The following is a 27,417-nucleotide window of genomic DNA, read 5'->3' on the forward strand; positions in this document are numbered from 1 at the left end:
AAATCAGCAAAAGTCAATATCAGCTTTCGCCCGTCGCCAATCACTGAGAACACGAAACCAAAATGTAACAGATGAACCAAGATGCATGTAACAGATGCTACATGTGTAACACAATTCGCATCGAGGTCACCAGTGCAAACGAAAGAATAACCCCTTTTTTCCGTTAGCCGCTCAGGAAAGCAGATGTTCCGATGAAATAGTCGATAGGTCCATGGACACATGTTTTTTTGTGAAAGAAACTTCAGTTAAAATTTGCTTGGCTCTAGGTGGTCGTCTACATTTTTGCTTTTTTTTTCAATAATCTTATGGTTAGATTTCGCTAAAAAGTTATGTCAGATGATGAATGAACCATGGGGAAAAAAGTTATAGAAAAAAAATATATGTAAAAATAGATTTTATTTTTGGGTAGCGTGACTCACGCTTCTAATATTTTGTTTTCTGTTTGCTGAGAACATGTGCTTTGCCTAAAAATACTGACCAATCAAATTCATGTCACTATGCTTATAGCCACGCCCAAACAAGTGCAGCAAGTTTGACACTGGAGCGCTGTCCACGCTTTTTTTTTAACGCACGAAATGCTCGGGATTTGAGAGGAGTTTTGCGCTTGGCATTTTCCAAATAAGGATATCCTACTATGAGTACTACGCTGGAATACCACAATGAATTTTCAAACGGCTACACTGGCTTCGTCTTTCCTGGTCGAAAGGGTGTATTGTTGATATTTGTAGATAATAGACTCCGCATTTTAATGGTCAAATGGCGATTTCGGTATAAAAATGTAGACAAGGACCTTTAAAACGTGAGCCAAAACAGACAAGCTTTCTCTCAACTCGGTATATACAGCTGCAAGCATGCACTAAAAGGTGCAGCGGGTATTTTGTTGAACATTTTCTTTGCTTCATTTGTGCCCTTTTAAAATAAAATGTGCTTCGCCCATCCTTCCTCGTCACAGACACTGAGCACCGTAAACAGACCTGTTTACCCCCATAAGTGTTTTGGAGTAATGCTCAGCCCCAAAAATAGTAATCCTTGCACAAAAATAGTAATCATCCAGCATTCGTCGCCAATTACAACGCACATGACAACTGTGTCTGCGAAACGCAATCATGCACGTATATCCATCATTCACAAACAAAACACATCAGTCAGTTTTTGTAGTCATCATAATTTCAAAGAAGATCACATCAAAAGCACATGCATCACTGATTCTTTTTCTTTTGCTCATAGTAGGCCTTTTTCAGTGTGTCAAGCGCTTCTCTACTGTACTTGCGCTTGCCGAATGAGTGACGGCGAGACTTCACCACGAGAAGGCTCTCTAGCGTCTCACCAGACAGACATGACTATGATCTCTGGTCAGTTTTGTGCTTTTTCACCCCATTTTGCCATTGAAAAAAACAATGCCAAACATGTGAAATAATATTAAAAAAAAAAAAAAATTTTTTTTTTTTACATTTTTTTTATTTATGAAAATCGTAGTCTTGACACGGATAGCGGAATGGCGTATTTTTTGCAGAAAATCGTAATAAATTACGCCAAAATCGTAAGGGTAAACAGGTCTGCGTAAATGTTCACACACCAATGAGCCTGGAGGCATGGCGGTAATAGCCATACTTATGTACAGGGAAAACATGAATGCAAACACATATTTAAAACCTTAGTTACATGTGCATGTATTACACGATCTGTGAATGTTATGAAAGAATGTACGGGTTGAAGTTTTGGCCAAGCAGTGGGCAAAACGGAGAGAGAGAGAGAGAGAGAGAGAGAGAGAGAGAGAGAGAGAGAGAGAGAGAGAGAGAGAGAGAGATAGACAGAGACAGAGATAGAGAGACAGTGACAGAGAGACAGAGATAGAGAGACAGACAGATAGACAGACAAACGGACGGACAGACAAACAGAGCAAGGACCAGACAGCTCACAATTATGTAGCATAACCGAGGCAGAGACACACACACGGACAATTCAGTAATTTGGAAAGCTTAATAATATAAGAGAGATAGACGGACATGCAGAAAGACTGAGTCAGAAGCTGATCGTTTGATTGAGAAAGATCACATGCAAACAACCAGAGAAAGAGATAACGAGTGAAATAGTGACCGAGGTTCGAAAAATAAAAACCAAACAAACAGATATGTATGATATATATATATAACAGAAGCGACTGCAACAGCGTCACTGCTGGTAGAAAGACACTAAAGATTGTAAGAACACTCACCAGCTCTTCGCGTTCAGCAATCCGTACAGCCAGTTTCCCACAGTCCACGCATCAGTTAGTTACACCTGCACAAAACACACAATTAAACTGTCACACAAACCGTCTCATCACGCGTGTATATAAACAACCCCATCCCCCCACAGATTTTATACATCAAATACGCAGTTAAAAATTCGACTTCCAACATTGGAGTACATCATTATTTCTCATTGTATGACCCATGCAACTTGCGCAGCGACCAAATTTAAATAATCTTTTTATAGTTAAATAAGCAAAAAATAAAATAATGATGAAATCTGTTCGTTGTCCACATGAGTGAAATTTAACCACAACAGCTGTTTTACAACTAAAGTGTTCCATCTATACACAGTCTAAAATCATGAGAGCCATGTGCATTAAAGCATATGACAAACTACCCGCACCAGAACGAGGTGACACAAACACTTAGTGAAATGCAACAGTGGCACACGGAAGCGTGCATGCAAAATGTCGAACGTGGTTGACTTTTGTCGTTTTCGTCAACAACAAGTGCGATGAGTGTCACACACAAAAACTCCCGGGCACGCACACCCTCGGCGGAAACATCACACAAAAGTCACTGGTACGCTTGCTCATAAAAGAGGTTGGGTTAAAGCACACATGTTAACACGAAACCTGGGTCACACAGGCATACAATCAAACAGACAGAAAGACAGACAGACAGACGTAAACACACACACCCACAGACACACACACGCACACACACACACACACACACACACACACACACACACACACACACACACACACACACACACACACACACACACACACACATGGCATGCACATTTTTATCATAACTCAAAAGCCAATCTGTGAAACCTCAGAATATTGCAAACATCTGCCCAGAGTCAACCATCAACTCCAGCTACACTCAGCCCAACGATCAAAACAGTACTGAAAAGAGTACACAATTTTAATTATCCCCTCTCTGCAATCTTTGATAGTGCTGCAAACAACCCCTTGTCCCTACAACCAGCAAACTACCTGCTTGAAACAAACTTTAAAGACAGAGTCAGACCAAAATAACTTTGAACTGAATTTAGGACGGTTTTACTCAGCAGTAGCGGCAGCCGCTTTACCCGTTCACTATGTCCAGTAATTAAAAGGCAAGAAAAACAAACATGGTACGCTTTTCCATAAAGGGATAAGGATGAAAGAGAAATGGCAGAGGGAAAAACAACACACTAACGGAGATGCATGTTGGGGGGTGGTAGAAGAGGCATTGGAGTCCATGCTGGTTTTACTTTCAGAGAACGGTGTGGATGGGGGAGGTGGGTAATAGGTGAAGAGCTGAGAAGTAAGTTTCAACGAGGAATGGGGCATGCGGAGAGAGAGACACAGAGAGAGACAGAGAGAGACAGAGAGAAACAGAGAGAGAGAGACAGAGAGAGATAGACAGAGAGAGAGACAGAGACAGCGACACACACACAGACAGAGAGAGAGACAGAGAGAGAGAGACAGAGAGACAGAGCGAGAGAGAGAGAGAGAGAGACAGAGAGAGACACACACAGAGCTAGAGAGACACATCAGACAGAGAGAGACAGAGACAGAGAGACACAGAGAGAAAGACAGAGAAAGAGATATATAGAGAGAGAAAGAGAGACAGACAGACAGACATAGAGAGAGACAGACAGACAGACAGACAGACAGACAGACAGACAGACAGACAGAGAGATACATATAGAAAGTGACAAATGGAGACAGAGATAGGGTGAGACTGAGAGACAGCGACAGAAACCGAGAGAGACAGCGGGGAGAGATCGAAGGACATGGCGGACAGGTGCACAAACTCATTGAACAAAACTCCACCAAGTACAGAAAAATATTCGGTAAAACCGCTTTGGGACGCGTACGTGTTCAAGGGCCCATGCCAACATGACCAGGCCAAGGTTGCGGAACAAGCGATCTGCTCGTCACCATTTAGAGTTTCTCTCGGCACTTTCAACTCAAAGAGGCACAGGTGGAAAAAGAGCAGAGGAACAAGCAATGAAGATGAAAGAAAATGCCGCACAGGTAAAGACAGGTGCTATCAAAATAAAATAAAAGGTCTATGTATGATTACAGTTGTTGTTGTTGTTGTTGTTGTTGTTGTTGTTGTTGTTGTTGTTGTTGTCGCTGGTCGTGCTGGTGGTGGAAGTGGCATGTGTTCGGAAGTTTGTTGGTCGGTGTTTGTTTGTGTCGAATTAATTTAGCACATATAAACTAAGTACGTGTTGTCACTTCAAAATTCATTTCAACAATGAATTCAACAAACACATTGCTCCTCTGCAAAGAAATCACGCAGGCTCTTGATTTTTTTGTTATATCCATCCAAATGGAGGGATATGGTCTTAAGACCCCCAAAAAATAGGTGTGGTTACGGTAACATAGCCAAAAAAAATAGGGTAGGAAGGTAGGCAATCACTTTTTTTTAAAACTTTTTTTTCTAATGTGTACAAATTAAACCTACTTGACAGGGAAATAAGTGTGCGACTCGGGCGCTTTCGCTTTCATTGCGTTTTCTGCACTCGTTTTCTTGTTTTTTTGTTGTTGTTTTTTTGACAAATGTAATAAAAAGTTATAGGGTCGGCCCCTAAAAAATAGGGTAGGTCGGGTTACCGTAACCACACCTATTTTTTTTTTAGGCGTAACCCATGTAAAGCCTGGGCAGGTCGGAGAGGGTGAGCAGAACACGTTACTGTCTTCACAAAAAACGACTGTGCCTATGAAGGTCAGCTTAACCCGTCCCTTCCTCGCAGCATCGCATGCACATAGACAGCTCGTAACCCATGGTTACACACACGTTAAATCACCTCAGACTTCCAGCCCAGCTAAGATGGATGTGACGTCCTGGAGCTACAAAAACCTGGCTGCACTCAAAATTTCTTGATTTTTTTCTAAGCTGCAGGAAAGGTATAATCACTTTGCGAATTTGTTCCTTTTGATTTCACGTCTTTCGACAACACAAAGAATCTGTGTCTGAGGTGTTCAAGTCTTGTGTTGAGTTCTGTTGCGTTATGTTAATTGTGTTATACTTGTCTGTGCTGTGCTGTGTTGTTGTAGTGTGTTGTGTTGTGTTGTGTTGTATTGTACGGTATTGTATGGTGTAGTATGATGGGTTCATCGTAAAGTCAATATTATTATATTCGGGAGGGACTAAATCTGCAACTAAATTGTCCATTTTGAAAAAAATATTTATTTAAAAAGAAACCAAATGTTCCAAGCACAGACATATAACCCAAAACTTTAATTGGACTTATTAAACTCAACTTCAACTTGTGAACAGAATTACTTACAGTTGATGTACAGTTCATGTTCTTGGCGCGTACAAAAATGTCTTGAATTTTACTAAAAGGTAATTAATGTCCAATCCCTTATCCGCAGCCGCTGACGTAACGATGAGTCAAGGGCTCCCTCCTTGTGTACTGTTGGTTGTTAAACCAAAAAGCGAAGGTGTGTTGCGTTGTACGATGCAGACTGCATACCTCCTGGTCGCCTCACCTGCCTAAAAAAAACTCCCCTCATCCTCCTCCCGCACCTCCTCCCCCCCCCCCCCCCCCCCAGCCGGTCCCATCTCATTTCTTTTCAGCAATAAGCACGCCAAGAGTGAAATGAGAAAACCAGACTTCCAGTGCCAGACATCGTCCCATTACCTGAACTTGGCCAAACCTGCAGCTTTCGTCGTTAAAAACACATACCTTGCAGCGCATCTTCCCTGCATGTCTTGTGCAATCCCAGCCAATGTTGTATGCATGTGCATGTGTGCCTACTTTTTTACTGCGCGTAAAGCTTTCCAAAAGTTGCAACAGTTTAGAATACCTTCCGTTCTTCATTGATGGCTTGCTGTAGGAATCATCCATGTAGTCGTCATCGTTATGTAAACTCCCTCCTTCCCTCCCCATTACAATCCCTCCGTTTCCTGTCTTCATGATAATTATCCTCGTCGAGACCTCCTGCAATCTCTCTCTGTGTCTCTGTCTCTGTCTCTGTCTCTGTCTCTCGCTCTCTCTCTCTCTCTCTCTCTCTCTCTCTCTCTCTCTCTCTCTCTCTCTCTCTCTCGGAGTATCTCTCTCTCTCTCGGAATATCTCTCTCTCTCTCTCTCTCTCTTTCTCTCTCTCCCTCGCTCTCTCTCTCCACCTCTCTCTCTCTCTCTGTCTCTCTCTCAGAGTCTCAGTCTCTCTCAGAGTCTCTCTCTCTCTCTCTCTCTCTCTCTCTCTCTCTCTCTCTCTCTCTCTCTCTCTCTCTCTCTCATATTCCAAAACACATTTAACATAAAATGCACCACCACTGTCTATGGTACAAAAAATAAGGAGCACATTTTACTCGACACCAGCTTGTCTTCCTAATACCTAATCACTGTAGATTGAAGGCACATTCCTCTCCTTTCGAACTCTCTTAGCCCTTGAGTATTTCCTAAAGTGCAATTACCACGCATTCCAATCAACGTGCAAGATAAACAACGATTGATTTGATTGGTGGGAATCCTGCACGTTCTTTTCCGGGGGTCAAAGGGTCTGGTTGCCATGGGGATGAAGGGAGCGAGAGAAAGAAAGAACCTGGTCCACAATAAAGCTAATCTCAGCAGCCCATTAAGATAACGAGAAGCGAGAGAGAAAGAAAACAATCGTCTTTTCCACAGAAACAACAACGAGGTGTGACCTTTACGAACGCTTCCGCGTGAAACTCTAATGCAGCTTTAACAAAGAATGCTTCTGCGTCGTCCATCAGGTTTTGGGAGCTACTGGGCCTTTTTGTGTTTCTTCCTCCATCTCGCTTCACACCTTCCCCTCCATTACCTCTTTATTCGTTATGTCCCGAAACCCATGTATATATATATATAGATCTACGAAACAAAAACAAAAATACTCAACTAACAAAAACTAAATAAAAAGGTCGTGAGGACCCTAGCTGCTTCGTGTTTCGTGAGATCTTACGTTGTTTCCTCTCCTTGTGTCCTCCTTCCCCCTCTAGCCATCTCGTAACCCCCCCCCCCCCTTCCTTACCACCTTCACTCTATCCACCCTGTCTTTACTGCATTATTGATCCCTAAGACATGACAGCAAATTTAGAACAACGAAAAACAAAACCGGAAAGCCCTGTAAACTTTGAATGTTAACGTCGAACTCAAAAGCAGCTTTCGCTGTTTTCCCCGCGGTCATTTACTTGGCAAACTTGTTTTTTTGATCTTTGCCAAAGTTCTTTCTGATTTCTCTTTCCCGCCCCCCCCCCCCCCCCCCCAACTCTTCCGCTAACTCCCCTTTTGAAATCTCAAATACTGGCATAAAATATTCATCATAGTTTGATAAATGGCGTCCGTTCATTCCAGGATGTTTTCATCTCTCAAACCATCTGCGTATATATCTTCCCTCGAAAGAAATACCTTGCGTGCAGACAGAGGACAGAATGAATCATTATGGGTTAGGCTACAGAAGTAAGGACCAGAGGGTATACGTATGCAACAAAACGACGTATCAATCAATCAATCAATGAGTCTTATATCGCGCATATTCCGTGGGTACAGTTCTAGGCGCTCTGCAGTGATGCCGTGTGAGATGAAATTTTATACGGCCAGTAGATTGCAGCCATTTCGGCGCATATTTACCTTTCACGGCCTATTATTCCAAGTCACACGGGTATAGGTAGACAATTATTAACTGTGCCTAAGCAATTTTGCCAGGAAAGACCCTTTTGTCAATCGTGGGATCTTTAACGTGCACACCCAATGTAGTGTACACGGGGGGAGGTTCGGACACCGAAGAGAGTCTGCACACAAAGTTGACTCTGTGAAATAAATTTCCGCCGAACCTGGGATCGAACTCACGCTGACAGCGGCCAACTGAAAACAAATCCAGCGCGCTACCAACTGAGCTATATCCCCGCCCATTATGGGTTAGGCTACAGAAGTAAGGACCGGAGGGTATACGTATGCAACAAAACGACGTATGTGTCAACATCACTTCAGAAAACTTTTATAAGTGTGTAAAGTAGTTGTTACGTACATGTATACAAAGCCTTGCTGTTTGAAACGTAATTATTCCACGTAAATTACGTGTCTGTTTCCAGTTGAGTCGTTCAAAGATTCCTTCATAGAATTCACTCTTATTGCTCTCTGAAAAGATTGTTCGCAAACGCACGCATGTGCGTGTTCGTACGTGTGTCTGCGAGCGCTTATCAGGGCGAATATCAAAATGGGAAAAAACAAAAGTATAGGACAGAGCTGGGAATGCCTTCATAGAAGATCGTGATGAAGGGAAGGACACAAAGGTGAAAGTGCAGTGATACATCGCGAGGGAATGTTCTGGACCAAATCCAACTTCAGGGCTCTAAACGGAGGATAATAACGTCAATAATACAATTGTAAAAATGGATTCCTTTTGGGGATTGTGCCCGTCCAGATTTACTGAACACAATATGGGGGCTGACAGATATAGGCTGATGAAAATCTGATGCTGTATCGCTCGCTCTCTCACTCTCCCTCTCTCTCTCTCTCTCACACACACACACACACACACACACACACACACACACACACACACACAAACGTTGCCCCCACCCCACCCCCCGTCACCTGACTTATCTCACACGGAATCCGACAGACTCGGGACAAAGTCGGTCCCTGAGGGAGTGTTTTCCACTCCAACCATTCTGGAGATCCTGACATTTGCTGCGTTGTTCAACATTTTTTTGTACACTAAACTCACATGCTCTTCAGGGACTTGCATCCAGCGCACTTATATTTGCACAACAATTCAGGCGAAAATAACGCGTTTCACAGGCATAGTAGTAGCAGACACTGTACAGTACACATGTCGATTGTTTTTATTTCTTTGTTCCTTTGTTTGTGTGTTTCTTTCTTTTAAACCCGCCCCTTCCATACCCCCATGCAACACTAACCCCCACCCCTGTGGCGCTCACGTTGTTTCAAATGTTGTTGTTGTTTTAGGTTTAATGCCCCCCCCCCCCCCCCCCCACCTCCTAATCAACACACACACCCGGCCACCCCCAACCCCTACCCCAATTTTTCTTTGGATATATGTTATTGTTTAACTGAAGCAAATCTCGAACTACGTTTGTGAGGAAAACGAGTCAGCGAAAACTAGGCTGTTGTGCAGTGGTGTTGGACAAGCTCAAGATAGATTATCGACATCCATCAATATCTGCTAGGGGCCAGGTTCATTTTCTGCTTTGCTCACCAGTTGAGCTGAGTCATCATTCTCTGATAGGGAGAGAGACAGTGTGTGGGTTTAAAGAGAAAGAGAAAGAGAAAGAAAGAGAGAGAGAGTGAGTGTGCGTGTGTGTGCACATGTGCGTGCGTGTGTGTGTGTGTGCGTGTGTGTTTTTGCGTGCGTGTGTGTGTTTTTGCGTGCGTGTATGCGTGTGTGTGTGTGCGTGCGTGTATGTGTGTGTGTGTGTGTGCGTGTGCGTGCGTGCGTGTGTGTATGTTCGTGTCTTTTTGTTCGTGTGTATGTGCGTGTGTGTGTGTGTGTCCCAGTATCTTTGCCTGCCTGTCTGTCGTCCAATAGACACACACACACACACACACACACAGGCTGCCTGTCTGTCGTCCAATAGACACACACACACACACACACACAACACACACACACACACACACACACACACACACACACACAACACACACACACACACACACACACACAACACACACACACACACACACACACACACACAAACACAACCATTCCAAATGTTAGTGACTACCCATTTCGCCATGCCATGCACAGTAGACGACTGTCATCCCAACAGGTCAGCCAGGCATGACGGACAGCTGATGTCTTCACCTGTCATGGAAGGGGGAGGGGGAGAGGGAGGGGCAGGGCGGAGGGAGGATTATCGTTGTCTCGCACCAGACTGCAGCAAGTAAATTTTAAGGGGCTTATTGTCCGTCAGGTCTTAATTGCCTATATTGGACATGAATTGGTTTATACGATTCGAGTTTTACGCCCTCACGGCGTTTTGATGTTTGCGTGTTTAGGTGGTATCAGCCATCTGCACGTATGGTAGAATGACCAAGATCTTTAACGTGCCATTGTGGTGACACGGGGGTGGGAGATGGATACCGTCTCTGGGTCTGCACATAAAGTTGACCCGTGTCCGTCCCGGCCCGGTTGCAGACTGCAGCAAGTAAAACTGATGGTTAAATACTCTGCGTCTTATACCTGACCAATCCCACCGTGTAAAGTACCAGCGCGTACAGGTAACCAGCAGGTAAACCACGTCGCTTACACCCATAACAGTCAGGTGAGATATGCCAGGTACATTCATCAGTTCCCATAGGTGTTAACCGTTTCTGATGCTTATACCTGCATCTGCCTGGCGAGGCTCTTGTTCAGCGTTCATGGCTGTTTTATTTCCAGTCAAACGAGAAGCTAAGGAACAAGTGGTTCTGCACGGTGCAATGTAGTAGTTAGGAGGCGAATCAGTCGAAATGTGTTTTGCAAATGGCAAGGCTGTTTCTTGTGTTCTGTCGTTGTCAGTAGTTTGATACTGCTAGAAGTACTGCATGGAATCCAGAGAAGGGTGTGTATGTGTGTGTGTGTGTGTGTGTGTGTGGGGGGGGGTAATAGAAAACGGTAAGAGACGGACGGGACAGAGGCGGAAACATCGAGAGAGAGAGAGAGAGAGAGAGAGAGAGAGAGAGAGAGAGAGAGAGAGAGAGAGAGAGAGAGTGAGAGAGACAGGCAGACAGACAAGACAAACAGAGACAGCTATAAAGGCGGAGACAGACACAAAAACAGACTCAGAGACACACTGGGGAGCAGGGATGTCGTTAGGCATTGGACATATAACGATGAAAATCCCCAAATGTCCGATTCACATTGCCGCATGTCGGTCAGATGTCCTATGGTTTTAGCCTGAGCATGGTCATTGTCCGATATGTACTCCATTCCTTCGGACAGCGGGATATTCGTTAATTTTCATTTCAAGATACAAATCTTCTAAAAGACCGAACGCTCTCGTGTTCAGCTGACACTGAAGTTGCCAGTGCCGCGTGCGGATCTTTTCTTTTGTCGGGAATTCCCGAACCGTTTGCGGTATGCGCCGTTTGGGTATAACCGTCTCGGTGCAGCGCACTGATCTAAAAATAGTGGATTATTTTTAGATCAGTGCATGCTACAGGAGTACGGGAGACAACTCCAACTGACTGTCTGCTTTTGTTTTGATTTGTGCCGCTGAAAAAAAAAAACTAAAGCCTGCAAAAGATCAGCATTAGATCAAACAGATCATTGTGTTTTTCAACTTGTATCCAAATCATGCAGTTTGTAATCAAAGTAAGAGCTCTGAAGTTGTTCATGTTGGTTTCTTTTTTGTGGTTTCTTTGAAACTAAACAAATACACTGTGTTGATGTATTTACTATATTATGTGTGTTTTCTACAGCGCGCGTGTGTGTGTGTGTGTGTGCGGTGCGTGTGTGTGTGGGCGCATGACTTTGGAACAATTCCATGGAATGTGTTATAAGTTGTTAGGCGCAAATTCATAAGTGTCCTATTACACTTTCTGAAAGCGGTCAAATGTCCTATTGATGCTGAAGAACTAGGACATTTGTCCTATAGGTATGAATTTGTAGCAACATCCCTGGGGGAGGGGCAGTGAGGGGGAGGGACAGTGCTCAATAAAATCAGTCTTACATTATACGGACCGACAAATTAGTGCAGCCTGTCTTGTATAAAGGCACACAGCCAACAACACATCCTCATCATCCCTCCACCCCCTCAGGCTCAGAGACAATGCGGAAAGTTCACAAACAAGAAAACAACTTTACAGACAGCCCAGAAGCAGCAGAAGTAGCCATAACAGCGCAGTGCAGCTGCAACAGTCTTCACGTGCTTCACCGACCGCGCAAGGTCACCAAGGCTGTCTGCTTCTGTCCTCTCCGAAATATAACATCACTCCACTATGTACAGTACATGTATGAGAGAGAGAGAGAGAGAGAGAGAGAGAGAGAGAGAGAGAGAGAGAGAGAGAGAGAGAGAGAGAGAGAGAGAGAGAGATGGTTTTTTTTGTCATATTAACGATGCCACATCTGCACGTGCTTCACACTGAACTGCGCAAGGTCATCAAGGCTGTCTGCTTCCTCCCCGAAACATCATAACAGTGTAAAAACACTGGACTCTGTACAGTACACGTATACTCGGAGCTTCTTGAGCTCGTTATCAACGAAAACAGTTACATCAAGTAGGTCTATACCCCTCTCCCATCCTCCCCTTAAAACACGTCAGAGCAAAAACACTCAAAATTCCGTGCGTCTTACAACCCCCCCCCCCTCCCTCCCCTCTCCCGGCCCTATATTTCCCCCATACCTACCCGTTCCCCAAAATATTTGACAGAGCGAAAACACACCATTCATCCCGTCGATCCACCTACCCCCAGAAGGAATATCTCTCAGATACAGCCTCCCCCTCATTCCCCCCAAAAAAATACGACAGAGCAAAAACGTGACACACCATTTATCCCGTCCATCCACCTACCTCCCGGAAGAAACATCTCCCCCTCGTTCCCACCCCCCCCCCCCCCCACCCCCAGACCCCCCCCCCCCCACCCACCCCCCCTTCCCTACATTATTTTCCTTCTCACCCTCATTCCCCCCAAAAATACGACAGAGCAAAAACACACGATCCAACTCGTCGATTCATCCACCTCCCCGAAACATTCCCCCAAACCCTCCCCCCCATCCGACGCCACCCACCCCCTCCCCACCCCTTGAACGACTACCCCCCTCCTCGGGTCCAGATCAATATCGGTGCAGACGTACCATCAGGAAGAGCCACAAGCAGGGGTGCGGAGGTAGAAGTGGGGGTGGGGTGGTAATGTCAAGAGGAAAATATGCAATATCCAAACTGGAACAGATAAGACCTTGTGGCAATGTGAAGCCACACAGCGAGAGAGAGAGAAAATAAAATTAGGAAAGAACAAAACTGCAATGCAAACCAAATGATGCAAAAAAAGAAAACATCCTGAGAAAAAAATTAAAAAGTAATGGATGTAAATGTCCAAACAGTTGTTTCCCGCGGTCCAATAACACGCAGCAAAATACGCACAAAAACCAAACCATGCCTAGCAGTAATCAAACCATGCATAAATTGGTCCGCATGAGTCATCGTGTCGTATCACGACGGGCGAATACAGAGAGCCGTGTAGAGTGGAACACCCCTTCTAAGACCTTCACAAATCTAAACTGGGGGTAAACTAACAGAGGTTATGAACAGAAAGTCTGAGAAAACACGCTCTTAAAAGGGGGGTTCCACTGTATCAATGAACAAGATGTTGCTCCGTCTTACACTCTCACAGACATGAATAATAGCAGATGTATTGTTAGAGGGAATTTTGACAGCTATTGTGCACAGCGAAGTGTTGAATGTAACACGTGCAACCGTGGCAGCTGCTGCTTGTAAGGAGAACCCCTGAAATCCCAGCCAACTTGGAAAGGATCAGAAGAAAAATCCAGAAAAAGCATGTGCTTTGGATTTAATTGAAAATCGACTCGAATATGTACTAATCCTTCTAAAAGTGAGAACAATACACATCGTTATGAGTTGTTATTTCTGTGAACAGCTGATAGAGAGAAATGCATTAAAGTAACACTACGCACAGTGCATGCAAGTACAATGAAATGATCGATTTCTCAAAATACGCATCTTTTGCTGCTGCTGTCGCGCTCATCATGAAGCAGGATTGCATTCGCTTCGTTTGAAGTATTTGTTCAATGTCATATAATAATATACTATGCGTTTCAAGATATTAGTGACCAAACTTGGGATAGTCTTTTCCAATAAATGTACGTGCTTAACTGACCGAGTTTTTTTTTTTTTTTAGTTAACGAAGGGCCATATCAGGGCGGTGCTGCTTTGACATATAACGTGCGCCACACACAAGACAGAAGTCGCAACACAGACTTCATGTCTCACCCAGTCACATTATTCTGACACCGGACCATCCAGTCCTAGCACTATAACCCCATAATGCCAGACGCCAGGCGGAGCAGCCACTAGATTGCCAATTTTAAAGTCTTAGGTTTGACCCGGCCGGGGTTCGAACCCACGACCTCCCGATCACGGGGTGGACGCCTTACCACTAGGCCAACCGTGCTTAACCGAGTAAACAACCAGCCAACGATACAGCCAACCGATTTAACATATCAATCCAGCGTCCCATTAATTTAGCATCACAGTCCAAGTGTCATACTATTTCGGCATCAGAGAATGAGATTTATATACGATACGGGACTTCAGCACTGATGCATGTAACCGAGACTATTCCCTCGTCAGAGATCACAAATGGATCCGACCAAATATATACAGTACCATCCAATGAGACTCGTCATTCACTCGGGATTGCTCAATAAATATGCATAGTATCTCGATGAGTATCCGGATCAAATCCAAAGGCAAAGCAAAAATCAATAGTGCGAACAGACTTGATCGTCAAATTACTGCCAGTGTAAACCCGTTATGATTTGTATTGATACCCCCCCACACACACACACACACACACACACACACACACACACACACACACACCCTATGAATAACGTACACACATGGGATATTATAATGTTTCCCGATGTAACGACTAACAATTTCTGACTATTTAGCATCGTGTATGTAAAACTCGACACAAAAGGAGCAGATGGGGCCGGTGTGACGCCGTCATCTTGGCCCTGCCGTCATATTACCCCCTCGATTTATACTCGAGACTGAAATGTTGTTTCCTGGTAAAATTAATGAAGTGGAATTATTTAAGGACGAAAAGCATGCAAGTTTCTTGCATGTGAAGAAAATTGGTGGTGAAATTTAATAGATTTCACCCCCAAAAAAATCGATTTCTTCGAAAAGGTGTACCGACGTGTACGTCCCTTGAATGAGAAGGAAAACATTTTAAGATAAATCAAATTTCTAAGTTAAATAAAAAAATTGGTTGGACAAATTTGGCCCCATGAATGTAAGGTACCCAAGGTCGCTCATCAGTCCTATCGAAGGGTGTGTTTTTTTTGTTCAGTGTGGAGTTAATACAAGATCAACGAGGCCGAGAATCGTAATATGACGGCAGGGCCAAGATGACGGCGTCACACCGGGCGGGGGGGGGGGGGGGGGGGGGGGTGTGGAGGGGGGTGTTTGGTGAAGGTGCATCCACCTCTCCAAAGTCGTCACTCTATGTGTGTTCCAAATAATAACCCACATTGTAAACGCCTTTCATTTCCCTACTTCTCCCTACTTCTCCTTGGCATGAAAATAATTTGCCAACGCGGAAGTTCGACTTTAAAAAACAACATGTGGGAAACAATCATTAAACTAAACAAAAAAACAACCAGTAAAGTTTACTTTTCGCCAACAAATCTAATTAGTTTCATTTCAAGCGTAATGTCGGAGGCACGACTGCGATACTACGTCAAACACAGAGAAATCGATGCAATAATCACAAAAACAAACTTACATGACAAAAAGTGGAGATGTATATATCAACCCTAAAGATACCTTCCACCCCGATTATATAAAGACAAATCATGTACATTAGCGCAGAACTGCTCGTGCTTTTACAGCCCTGAAAGTCCAACAAATGGTGTACTCGTCTTTGGCTAGTGTTTCTGAAAAGTTACTAGCCAGAGAGCAAACTTTACTAGCCAAACCAACAATTTTTTTCATCAACTCGGCGAGTAGATGAACATTTTCTACTCGCCATGGCGAGTAAAATACTCGCCACTTTCAGGCCTGTTTTACGTGAGACAAGTGCACCCTTTCATTGCAATCTATGCACATACACACACAAAATAAACAGCCTGGCTGTTTCCTATCCAGACTGAGGTGGGTGGTCTTTTCCTGAACCAAATTCAAAGATTGACACAGTTATCAGTTACAAAATCAATTCAGCAAAAAAAATAGATGCCCATTTTGCAAGAAAAGAAGCCCGGCTGCAAATGGTTGGTACGTCAGTATCCAAGCAGAGAGATGTTCTTACCCCTCGTAAGAGCCTCGGTAGATCTGTTGTGTTTTGCATGGCTGTGTACGAAGGAGTGCTGAAAAGTTCAACAAGGCAAAGACAGCTCCGGAACATCAACAGACAAAACTAAGTAAAACAAAATAGTTCTGGAAACTCCACAAACTCAGATGTAGGACAAGAAAACAGGAAATTGGCTAGCTTTTTTCTGCTAACATTTTCCCCTTAAAAAAAACGCAGCATCAAATTCAAGGAAACAAAAACAAAGCGAACAAAACAAAGAAAATGTTTACAGGAGCAACCCCAAACTAGTTTATTTTGATCAACAACTAAACGGTAACCTGTCAGGCCTCCAAAAACATGTATCTGAGAACTTTCTTTCTTTATTTATTTGGTGTTTAACGTCGTTTTCAACCACGAAGGTTATATCGCGACGGGGAAAGGGGGGAGAGGGGATAGAGCCACTTGTCAATTGTTTCTTGTTCACAAAAGCACTAATCAAAAAATTGCTCCAGGGGCTTGCAACGTAGTACAATATTATATTACCTTACTGGGAGAATCCAAGTTTCCAGTACAAAGGACTTGACATTTCTTACATACTGCTTGACTAAAATCTTTACAAGAAAAATGTTCATTCAAAATGAACAGCGTCGATGCAATGTCCACCAAAGATTTATTTTGGGAAGTGTTAAAGGTTAGGGTCAAAAGTTAATGAATTGCATGTTGTGCTGGATATATAAATTGTTTATTTCAGTCAATGCTTGATTCATAAGTACATTTTTCAGCATGGTGCATCTACAGGAGGGTGCTCCAACAATGATGCATAGTGCCAACATTTAGCGCAAACTTTTCACAACAGTGCATTATTACCACAAAGCGCATACAGCGATTATACAGTAGCAAGTTGCACTAAACATTTGAACAAAATGCATTTTGTTCAAATGTTAACAGCACAGCACCAAGTTTTGCATAAGTGCACAACAGCACTGACCATTTCACAAAAGTGCATAACAGCTGTGACAATTTTACAAAAGTGCATTGACCATTTCAGGCAGATGGCTAACATGCAGATTTCGCTTTTGTCTGTCTTTCTTTGAAAAGTAGGCATGTTCAAGATCGATGAAGTCATGAGCAATTGGGTTAGATGACAGAAAAGATTCAAAAACGTCAGATTCAGTTAGATGACAGAAAAGATTCAAAAACGTCAGATTCAGTGTTTTGGGCACTGTTGAACAGGAACATTCTCTCCTGTTCAACAAATGTGGGTTCAATTCAAAAGCAACATTGTCACAGATAGGCTAGTGTTACATTTCTGTAAAGTTTCAAAAACATCTTCCATGTTTTGGTTACTGTTGAACAGAGGCATATTTTCCTGTTCAAAAAAGTCTGACACAAATTGTCGTAGTTGTGGGTTAAGGTTCGATCTATACTGTCCTTCAAACGAGTCGTAGAACCGTCATTGTCACAGATAGTGTTACATTTCTGTTTTACATTCAAACGAGTCGTAGAAGTAGTAGTACATTTGCGTTTGGTTGTTTTTTCTTTTAGATTCCTGTCACTCATACTAGCAGTATTGATTGAGGTACATAAATGTGTTGATGTACAGGGATGACTTGTTTGTAATGAATCCTTGTTTCCTCCACATTGAGTTTGCATTGCAGTTGGACAGAAATGAACAGGTGTTAATTGATAAACACATTGATAATGGCTTTTGAGAAAATCAATCAATTCTGCAAAGGAATTAACTTGATGACATCAAAACTGCAGCGCCATTTGAAGAATGGTTACCATTTCTGTTTCTTTGATGGGAATCAAACAAATAAAAACATTGACTATCCAAGTTACCATGAATGGCAATAGTTGACTCCTGAAAAGTAGCAAGGATATAATTTGAGACGATAAACGCCTGATGCAATCCCTCCTCAAGGTCAGTCAACTCAAAACCTTCATCATTCGCAACATCAGTAGGCAACACAGCGGGATTCGTATGTCCAGAAATCATGTCGAAAAAATATTACATTTCAAAAGCATGTCCAACCACAGTTGTTGGCAAGTGTTCGTGTCCGAAGTAGCCTTCAGTGTGTGTATATGTATTCATGTGACAGAGAACGTGACCTCATTGTTCAATCCTCTCTCTCTCTTCTTTCTCATTCGAACGCACACACGCAAGAACGTAGCCTACGCACGCATGCACGCGCACGCACACACACACACACACACACACACACACACACACACACACACACCCCGCTGACGCACACAGCAAACCACGCACACACACACTGACTGTCGGCAAGCATCTCTTTTTGTTTTCTTTACCTTTGTTTATTGTGTTTTCAATATTTGTGTTTATTTTTTGCTTGACTTATCTGTTTTATTTTAATGTTTGCTATCCACATCGTGTGATAAATGTTTCTTCTCAGTCTCCGAGTCAGTTTAGTTTCTGCACGCCGCTTTGGTACTCCTTGTTTTTCTAACTGGTGTATTGTGCGCGACTGATTTGCGGATTAATTTTTATTCCTTTCATATGCAGTTGAAGTGTTGTGGGTGTTATTGTCTGTATATGCTATGTTGCGTCTGTGTATGCCTACAAGAATTTTGGGTGTAATGTGCCTGTGGTCTGCTCGCAGTCGAGCACAGAAAACATGGCGGCGCCCTGTGGCAAATTCGTGGAAAGTCTTTCCCGACCGCAGATACCAGCGTCGTCCGCGACGCTGGAACAAACATTGACTATATTCTATACAAGAAACACTTAACAAGGGTAAAAGGAGAAACAGAATCCGTTAGTCGCTGGGGAGCATCGGGTAAATTCTTCCCCCTAGCCCGCGGGGTGTATCTGAGAACTAAGGTCTGGTTAAGGAAAAGTATTAAAATCAATGGAGCTACATCAACAAGACGTCCTCAACGAAAATCTACACGCACACAAAAACAAAATTGTGGCAAAGTCTCTAAATTGAGGGGGAGTAATAAGCGGGTGAGGAGGGGGGGGGGGGGGCGGAGGTGGTTCCCGTATAAAAGGCAGCAATCGTATTTAAATACACAGCACTATAAAGCAGTCACAAGTATACCCGCACTAAGTAGACGGATATTACCAGGCTTCTCTCCTCCCTCGCCGTCCACTTGACAAGAGCAACAGTAAACCACGGAGACCCTCCAGACTACAAAGGGTAGGAAAGCAAAGTTGGCGGAAGGAATGCAGGCCTCACACCCGATTGCCTTTCTACCCTACCCGTACCCGACAGAGATGAAGTCTCTAACACTACGATGCGCATTTTGTTGGGGACCACCTTGTTGAACTGGGTTTGTGGTCGTGAGATTTAAAGATACAGGTCGAACATGTGTATAACGACCACCCAAGGGACCGACAAGAAGTAGTCTTTATAGAGAAGTGGTCACTATGGAAAGGTTTTTGTTTGTTTGTTTGTTTGTTTAACGCCCAGCCGACCACGAAGGGCTATATCAGGGAGGTGCTGCTTTGACATATAACGTGCGCCACACACAAGACAGAAGTCGCAGCACAGGCTTCATGTCTCACCCAGTCACATTATTCTGACACCGGACCAACCAGTCCTAGCACTAACCCCATAATGCCAGACGCCAGGTGGAGCAGCCACTAGATTACCAATTTTAAAGTCTTATGTATGACCCGGCCGGGGTTCGAACCCACGACCTCCCGATCACGGGGCGGACGCCTTACCACTAGGCCAACCGTGCCGGTAGTAACGTCTCGGGTAACCATCTCAGATCTGACCAGGCTTTAGCCTGGGATAAGAGCATTCTCTATCTTGAACTCATAACAAACTTCGTTCATTTCCCATGCTCCTATACTCTCTGCTTCTGTGCAAGAAGGATTTGTCCCCTCTGTCCGCGTCCTACCCAGTTCCAAGGCACTGGATCAACTGACTAATATCTCACTAATTTAACATTAGCCTTTTGTTTCGCAGAAATTTTCCCCCGTTTTTCCTCCGCCAAATCATCCCTTCTGCACGCACGAAGTCCGCGTCCTCTTGAAGAGAATTAACTAGATCAGCTGACTCTCTTGTCTCACTTATTCTATAGTCTTCTGTTGCACGTTTAAACCTCCACAATTCCTCCGCCAAAATCATCCCTTTTACACGCCGGAAGTAAACGTCTTCTCCAAGAGAATTAGCTAGATTAGCTGACCCTCTTGTCTCCCATACAGTCTTCTGTTGTGCGTTTAAACCTACCCAATTCGTCCCTAGACTTCTACTCGCTCGAAGTCCACATCCTAGAATTAGGTAGATCAGCTGAATCTCTTGTCTCCCTTTATATATATAATTATAGTCTTCTGTCTAAACCTCCCCAATTCCTCCGCCCAGATCGTCCCTCCGACAAGTCCACGTCTGTCCCAGAGAAGGATCTTTCCCTGGTGTCCGTGCCCTATCCAATTTGCAGGCGGAGGATTAGCTGGGTTTGACGCCTGGCTGGTCAGCTATGGGCGGGTGCGGTCAGGCGGAAGTGGGGTACGGGGAGATGAAGACCTTATTGAGCAGGGTGGTTTGGGGGGGCTTATGCGGAATGGAGAAGGAGTACAAATCTGACACTGCAAAAGGCGACGCAAACGAGGGTAATCTGGTCAACTGCTGCCTAAACCTAACAATCTACATTATCCTTGGTAAGGACTGGGATGTTGTTTGGCGTCGGGTATCGGTCCTAGTCCGATGAACTGCCTCAAATGTCCGATTCATATGATCAGGTGTCGGTTGGATGCCCTGTCATACTTCATAGAGGGCGGACAGCGTCCGATTAAAGTTATGTCCGATTCATATGATCAGTGTTGGTCAGATGTTCTATCAGACTTCATGGAGGACAGACAAGGTCAGATTAAAGTTCCTTTACAAGGAATAAAACCATTACAGTTGAGTCTTGAGCCAGTCATTACTGGCCATACCAAGGCAGTCTGCGCGTCTGTGACATACCTGTGTCAGTCCACAGACACTAAATATCTAAAATTAAAGGAGTAAAATTAGCTTTCCTGGGAGGAAGGCAAGAAGGGATAAAAGGAAGGTGAGATACATTTTGGCATGTTGGACATCCTCTCTAGGAGACTACATCTACAATTCTCAATCACAGCAACCAGCTCACATCCCTGTTTACAGTTGTATTAAAATCATGTACAGAGGCACATTCAAGAACATCTGTGTCAGTCTCACGCGTCCATGATCTGAATATTAGAAGGGGGGGGGGACAAAACCCAAACCGATATGTTCCATTGCCACGATTTCTCCCCATATTAACCGGCAGGCACAATAAAAGTAAACAAACAAAAAACAAGATAACGTCACACATTCGTTTTGGTTTTACACTCCCTCTACGCCTTCACTAAGCTGGTGTCGTGCCGAATAACCACAGGTGATCCCCTGAAAACTTAACACCACAGGAGACCATCCGGATTGGCTACTGGGGGCGGAGGGGGGAGGGGGGCACTAGATGACCTCACCTTGACCCTAAGAAACGCACGACCAGATTTACTTCCATATGACTCTGGACACAATTTGTCGCGGTCACGGATTCCGCATGATCTCCCAGCGTACAGAGTTGGGGTGACACAAATGAGGATAGGGGGTTCAGTTGCACCACTGCCTTGTCCTATGCTATAGCGGTATGGATATGTCCACAATGAGGAATGACGAGTGTTGGAGAGAGAGAGAGAGAGAGAGAGAGAGAGAGACAGACAGACAGAAAGACAGAGAGAGAGAGAGAGAGAGACAGACAGACAGACATACAGACAGACAGACAGAGAGACAGAGAGAGCCCGAGACAGACAGACAGAGAGAGAGAGAGACAGACAGACAGAGAGAGAGAGAGAGACAGAGACAGACAGAGAGAGACAGAGAGACAGAGAGAGACAGAGAGAGAGAGAGGATGGGGTCGGGTGGGGGCACAAGTGCATAGTCGTAAACTGTGTAAATGCAACTTGGCGGTGAGGTGGTGGATTTGAAATCGACATTAAGTTGGCCTGCTCTTCTGAGGCCGTTAGACAGATGTATCCTGAGTCAGTAGAAAACGTATGTGACCAAATTGATCCTGAGATCACAGAAGTGCCATCAGTGAAAGATGGAGATCCCTTCTCAGCTGGAGTCTTTCGTGGCGCATGAGCCCTCGTGAATCTAGCCTATTTTGAGCACAACAAAGTTGCAACAATCCACTTATTGAGCACAGCGCTTAAAATTACATTTCATGACTTTTCTCGCCTTCTGGCCGGCCTGCTCTCATACAAGACCACATCTTCGATCATGGTCGATCGCAGACAGGAATTTCACTGCCTCTGATTCGGGGTGGTGTAGATGACACAAGTTTGAACGAAAAGGGAGTGGGGGGCCGTCTGTAACCTTGAACATTGTCACACGTTCCTTACGCCTGGACAGGTTTCAGACGCTCAGAAACCCTCACCTCTGCACTGACCCTGCTGGGACAAAAATGTAGAACAAGAAAAGAAAAACCTACGTGGTATGTGCAAAGTAACAATGTTCACCTTTTCACCTAAGATGTACCGGAGAGGCACAAGGAAACAAAAAGAGAAAAAATATGCTAGCGCCGATGAGATCTGCCTCGCTGTCGTGAAAAATGTGTCCCTGTCAAGACAGAAAGACCTACACAGGAGGGGGGCTCGGGGGATAGGTACATTCCCCTTAACTGATGACAGACGCAAGGCGAAAGAAAGAAACGGAAATCTACTCGTACGCCGGAGAGATTCTCAAGGATGTACGATTTACTTTACCCCTTAGAAATATAACAGGAGCAAAATTACCACTTCTTACTCTGATTATTTGTTGGAAAATCCAACGCTACCTTTAAAAATAAATGATTATTTCATGTTTATATATATATGTTTCATATTCCTCTGAGAATGTCCAATAAGATATGTGCGTGAGTTCCGTTGTCTTGTGTACATACCTTCAGCACTGTTCCCTAAATTCGAATGACCTATTCAAAATCAGCGAAATTACAATTGACGATAATTTCCAGATAGCTCTTGCCAAAATTGACAATTTATTTGGCTTCAAAATGTCGGCTTCGCGGCGGCGTAACTCTCGCCCATAATCTAAGAAAGCCACAGCGGTTTTGGACAAGAGGGTGGGTTGGCCCAACACAGTTCGTTCACGACCCACTATGACTGCCCGTCTCACAGTGAAAACATTCTAGGTCATTTAGTGATTTACAAAAGAAGCAACCGTAAATGTCCACCAATCCTCCACATACTTAAAACTATCTTTTCGGTCATGGATGACTTACAACTCTCTAAACAGTACTCAGGTCTGCGGGTACTCCTAGAGGTGATTCTTTGGCTGTTACGCCTTACCGATGGACTCTAGAAGGTCATAAGCACCACCGATCAGGTCCCCTGAGCAATCAGAAGAAGACTACCTAATTACTTCTCACCTAAAAATTAAAAAATAAACAGTACGTGAGGTCTGCGGGTAATCCTAGAGGTGTTTCTTTTGCTGTTACGCCATACCGATGGACTCTACGCACCACTGATCAGGTCGTTGTGTACAGAGACAATAAGTAGAAGACTCCCTGCTTACTTCTCACCTAAAAAAAACACACACAAAAACAGTACTTGAGGTCTGCGGGTACTCCTAGAGGTGTTACTTTGGCTGTTACGCCATACCGATGGACTCCAGGAGGTCAAAAGCACCACTGAGCAATCAGAAGAAGACTTACCTAATTACTTCTCACCTAAAATTCCTAAAAGAGTACAAATGGACTCGAGTCCTAAGGGTAATCCTGGTGGTGTTTCTTTAGTTGTTATGCCATACAAGTGGACACCTGGAGGTCAACAGTTCCACTGGCCCTAGGTCGATGTGTACAAAGGCAATTAGAAGACTCTGCTTACATCTCAGCTAAAGATGACTAAAAATCCACAAAGCAGTAAGAGTGTACTCGAGTTCTACTGATAATCCAGCAGGTGTTTCTTTAGCTGTTATGTCATAAAGATGGACACTTGGTTGCAAGGGCGCTGTGTACAGAGGCAGTTACAAGACTCTCTGCTTACTTCTCGACTAATGATGACTAAATATCACCAACACAATGCTCGAGTTCTACGGACAATCCAGCAGGTGTTTCTTTACGGTTATGCCATACCCATGGACTCTTGAATGTCAACAACGCTGCTACTGGCCGTCAAGTCGCCGTGTACATAGGCAATTAGAGGACTCTCTGCTTACATCTCGGCAATGAATGATTTTTTTAACTCGAGTTTTGCGGGTACTCCTCTGTACAGAAGCAATTAAAAGAAGAATCCATGCCTGCAACACCTCCACCACTCCAGCTTAACCCTCGTGGAAGCCTCGTAACGAAATAGTGTGAGGTTGAAGCAGAGGCCTGAGGGCACGGTGTTCCAGCACCACTGCCACTAACAATAGATACACGGAGCCTCGTCACGAAATAGTGTGTTGTTGAAGCAGAGGCCTGAGGGCACGGTGTTCCCGCACCACTGCCACTAACAATAGATACACGGAGCCTCGTCACGAAATAGTGTGTTGTTGAAGCAGAGGCCTGAGGGCACGGTGTTCCCGCACCACTGCCACGGACAATAAATACACGGAGCGTCGGCACACAAAGTGGCCAATTACCGGTGTGATTGTCACCATGCTGGGGCAGGGGTAGCTCACCGCGATGGGCTGAAATTGCCACTGTCTTGTCTACACTGTTTCAGCGAACATTGAAGGGACACTTTTCGCGGCTATGTAATAGGTTATATCGCTATAAGGTTTTCATGCCTATAATTATGACTATTTTAGAAGAGAATACTTTTACATGTTCAAGGTCAGGTGCAACAACAACCACAACGAAAAACAAATCACAAAAATAAATTCAGAATGTTGTCCTAGTGTCGGTCATTTATCACTGGTCAACGCTTTAAACTGAATTTCGAAACAACGATGATTTTACCTGAACAAACAATTCAGGGTACCACTGATGATTCAAGAAATCAGGGCAAAATTAATCATGAAATCTAACGTCGATCAGGCAAAATTAATCATGAAATTAAACATCGATCATAATCCAAATAAACGATTTCCTTAAAGCAGAAGCCACTGACAATAGGACGATTAGGCAATTTTAAAGTAGACCAGAGGATCTTTTGACCCAAATGTTATTTCCTCTTCCAACCCGCCCCTCCCATTTAAACAAAAATCATACAGTCATGGTAGTCCCCGCCTACCTTAGTCAGAGTTAAAGCGGCCGTGAACATCTTGATGATACGCCCCAATGGTAATCGACAACAACCGTCATTGGCCCGGATCAAGTAGTTTTACCCCGATCAGCACGACTGGCTACCAGCTTTAAATCACACTCTGACTTTTTTTCCATGATGTCTGCTAGCTAACGACTTTACGGTCAATTTGCGGGTACTCGATCTCCACGGCTCGGAGTAGAGTCCGATTAAGTCTTTTTGTAACGTCCCGTTAACTGGCTATACTTTGGATACTTTGGATTCCCCCTTGAAGGCTAGAGTTGGAGGTGCCAAGTCGACGGATGGCGGACTGTGGTGTGTGGGAATGAACTGTGCAAAGAAACACATAATGGCCAAGGACAGATGTGGAGGATAAACGATTCCTATGAAAGATAATCTTGTAATTGTAAATTTTGTTTGCTTGTTTGTTTGTTTGCTTAACGCCCAGCCGACCACGAAGGGCCATAATTATCAGGGAGGTGCTGCTTTGACATATAACGTGCGCCACACACAAGACAGAAGTCGCAGCACAGGCTTCGTGTCTCACCCAGTCACATTATTCTGACACCGGACCAACCAGTCCTAGCACTAACCCCATAATGCCAGACGCCAGGCAGAGCAGCCACTAGATTGCCAATTTTAAAGTCTTAGGTATGACCCGGCCGGGGTTCGAACCCACGACCTCCCGATCACGGGGCGGACCGCCTTACCACTAGGCCAACCGTGCCGGTAATTGTAAATCTCAAGACCGCCCTTTGCAATCAACATTGGAAGGAACTGATGTCGAGAAACTCCAACAGCACTAAACAGTTAATCGTGAACCTCATAGCAGAACTTGTTTATTCTGGGATAGAGATCCATGGCACTAGTTTATAAAGATAGCTAGGGTCAGACAGTGAACGCAAGTCGCTGTGTATGTTAAAGAGTTTTTTGTGGGTGTGTTTATTGTTTTTGTTTTAGCTTCTGTTTAGTTTTAGTACATTCACTAAAACAGCATCATTAAAACACCGTCATCATCTGCAAAATAGCCGGGAATGGACAACACCGAAACACGGATCCCTCCTCAAAAAACTCTCAACCATTCACGCCGCAAAACGTACAGTCCACATCTTATAACTATCCAACAATTACATCCTCGCTTACCCTCGTCAATCAAAAGTTTGAGTGACAGTTACCCCCCAAGTGATTATTGATCCCCCTAATTACCCCGCTGTGCACTACCTCCACCCTTTCTCGCACTGCCCGCGGGTATCTCAGCAGGTGTCTGACACTCTAGTCAATGACCGTTGTGGGGCCAGGTACGATAGAAGAGGCACGACCATTGATACTAGACGGAGCTACTTATGAGTTCACATGCAGAGTATCGCTGCTGAAGCAGTGTGGGAGATGGATGACAACGGAAAGGAACATGACAGCAGACTTCCACGGTGTGGAGCATTGAGAATGATTGAACAGCAACACCAAGAAACATGTGAGGTTTATGATTCGTGTCTGTGGTAGACAAAGCATCCAATCAAACCACACTAAATTGTAGTAGAACTTCTCTATTAAGACTCCAAGGGGTCTACACACACATACACGCACGCACGCACGCACGCACGCACGCACGCACGCACGCACACACACACACACCCTCACTCTATTTAAGACCCTATGGCTATACACAGTTTTCCAGATTTGTCAAGAGTGCCAATATAATGTCCAAGATTTCTTTTTTAAACTAATTTTGCCACATAGTCATTATGTCCCTTGAATCTAGAAAAAGGCTGACCAATCAATCGAATTTCAAAGTCAAAAGTATCGGTTTTAGTCACGATTTTACTTTCATTTCAACACACCTCTGCTTCTGCAAAGTTTGATACCTTGCAACACCTTCCTTGAATTTCAGACACTCTTCTTGAAACTTGCCGTGTTTGTCGTGGCTAACCTGCCTTTTGTTCCTCAAGGCACGGTGGAGCTTACAGCTTTTGAGCCCAGGGAAGTAGTCCACTTCTGTATCGACCGACAGACTAGGCCAGTAG

The 27,417-nt window shown here is 44.2% G+C and overlaps 1 protein-coding gene across 1 annotated transcript in view; it reads right to left on the minus strand.

Annotated features, from left to right (window-relative positions):
* Positions 1–27,417, minus strand: part of LOC138963907 (dystroglycan 1-like) — a 182,267-nt gene that overhangs the window by 136,831 nt on the left and 18,019 nt on the right. Inside the window, exon 2 of the mRNA XM_070335758.1 lies at positions 2,216–2,280. The gene's annotated coding sequence lies outside the window, so the exon portion shown is untranslated. The remainder of the gene's footprint in view (positions 1–2,215; positions 2,281–27,417) is intronic.

This window comes from Littorina saxatilis, linkage group LG4, assembly GCF_037325665.1.
Source record: "Littorina saxatilis isolate snail1 linkage group LG4, US_GU_Lsax_2.0, whole genome shotgun sequence".
Taxonomy (NCBI): domain Eukaryota; kingdom Metazoa; phylum Mollusca; class Gastropoda; order Littorinimorpha; family Littorinidae; genus Littorina; species Littorina saxatilis.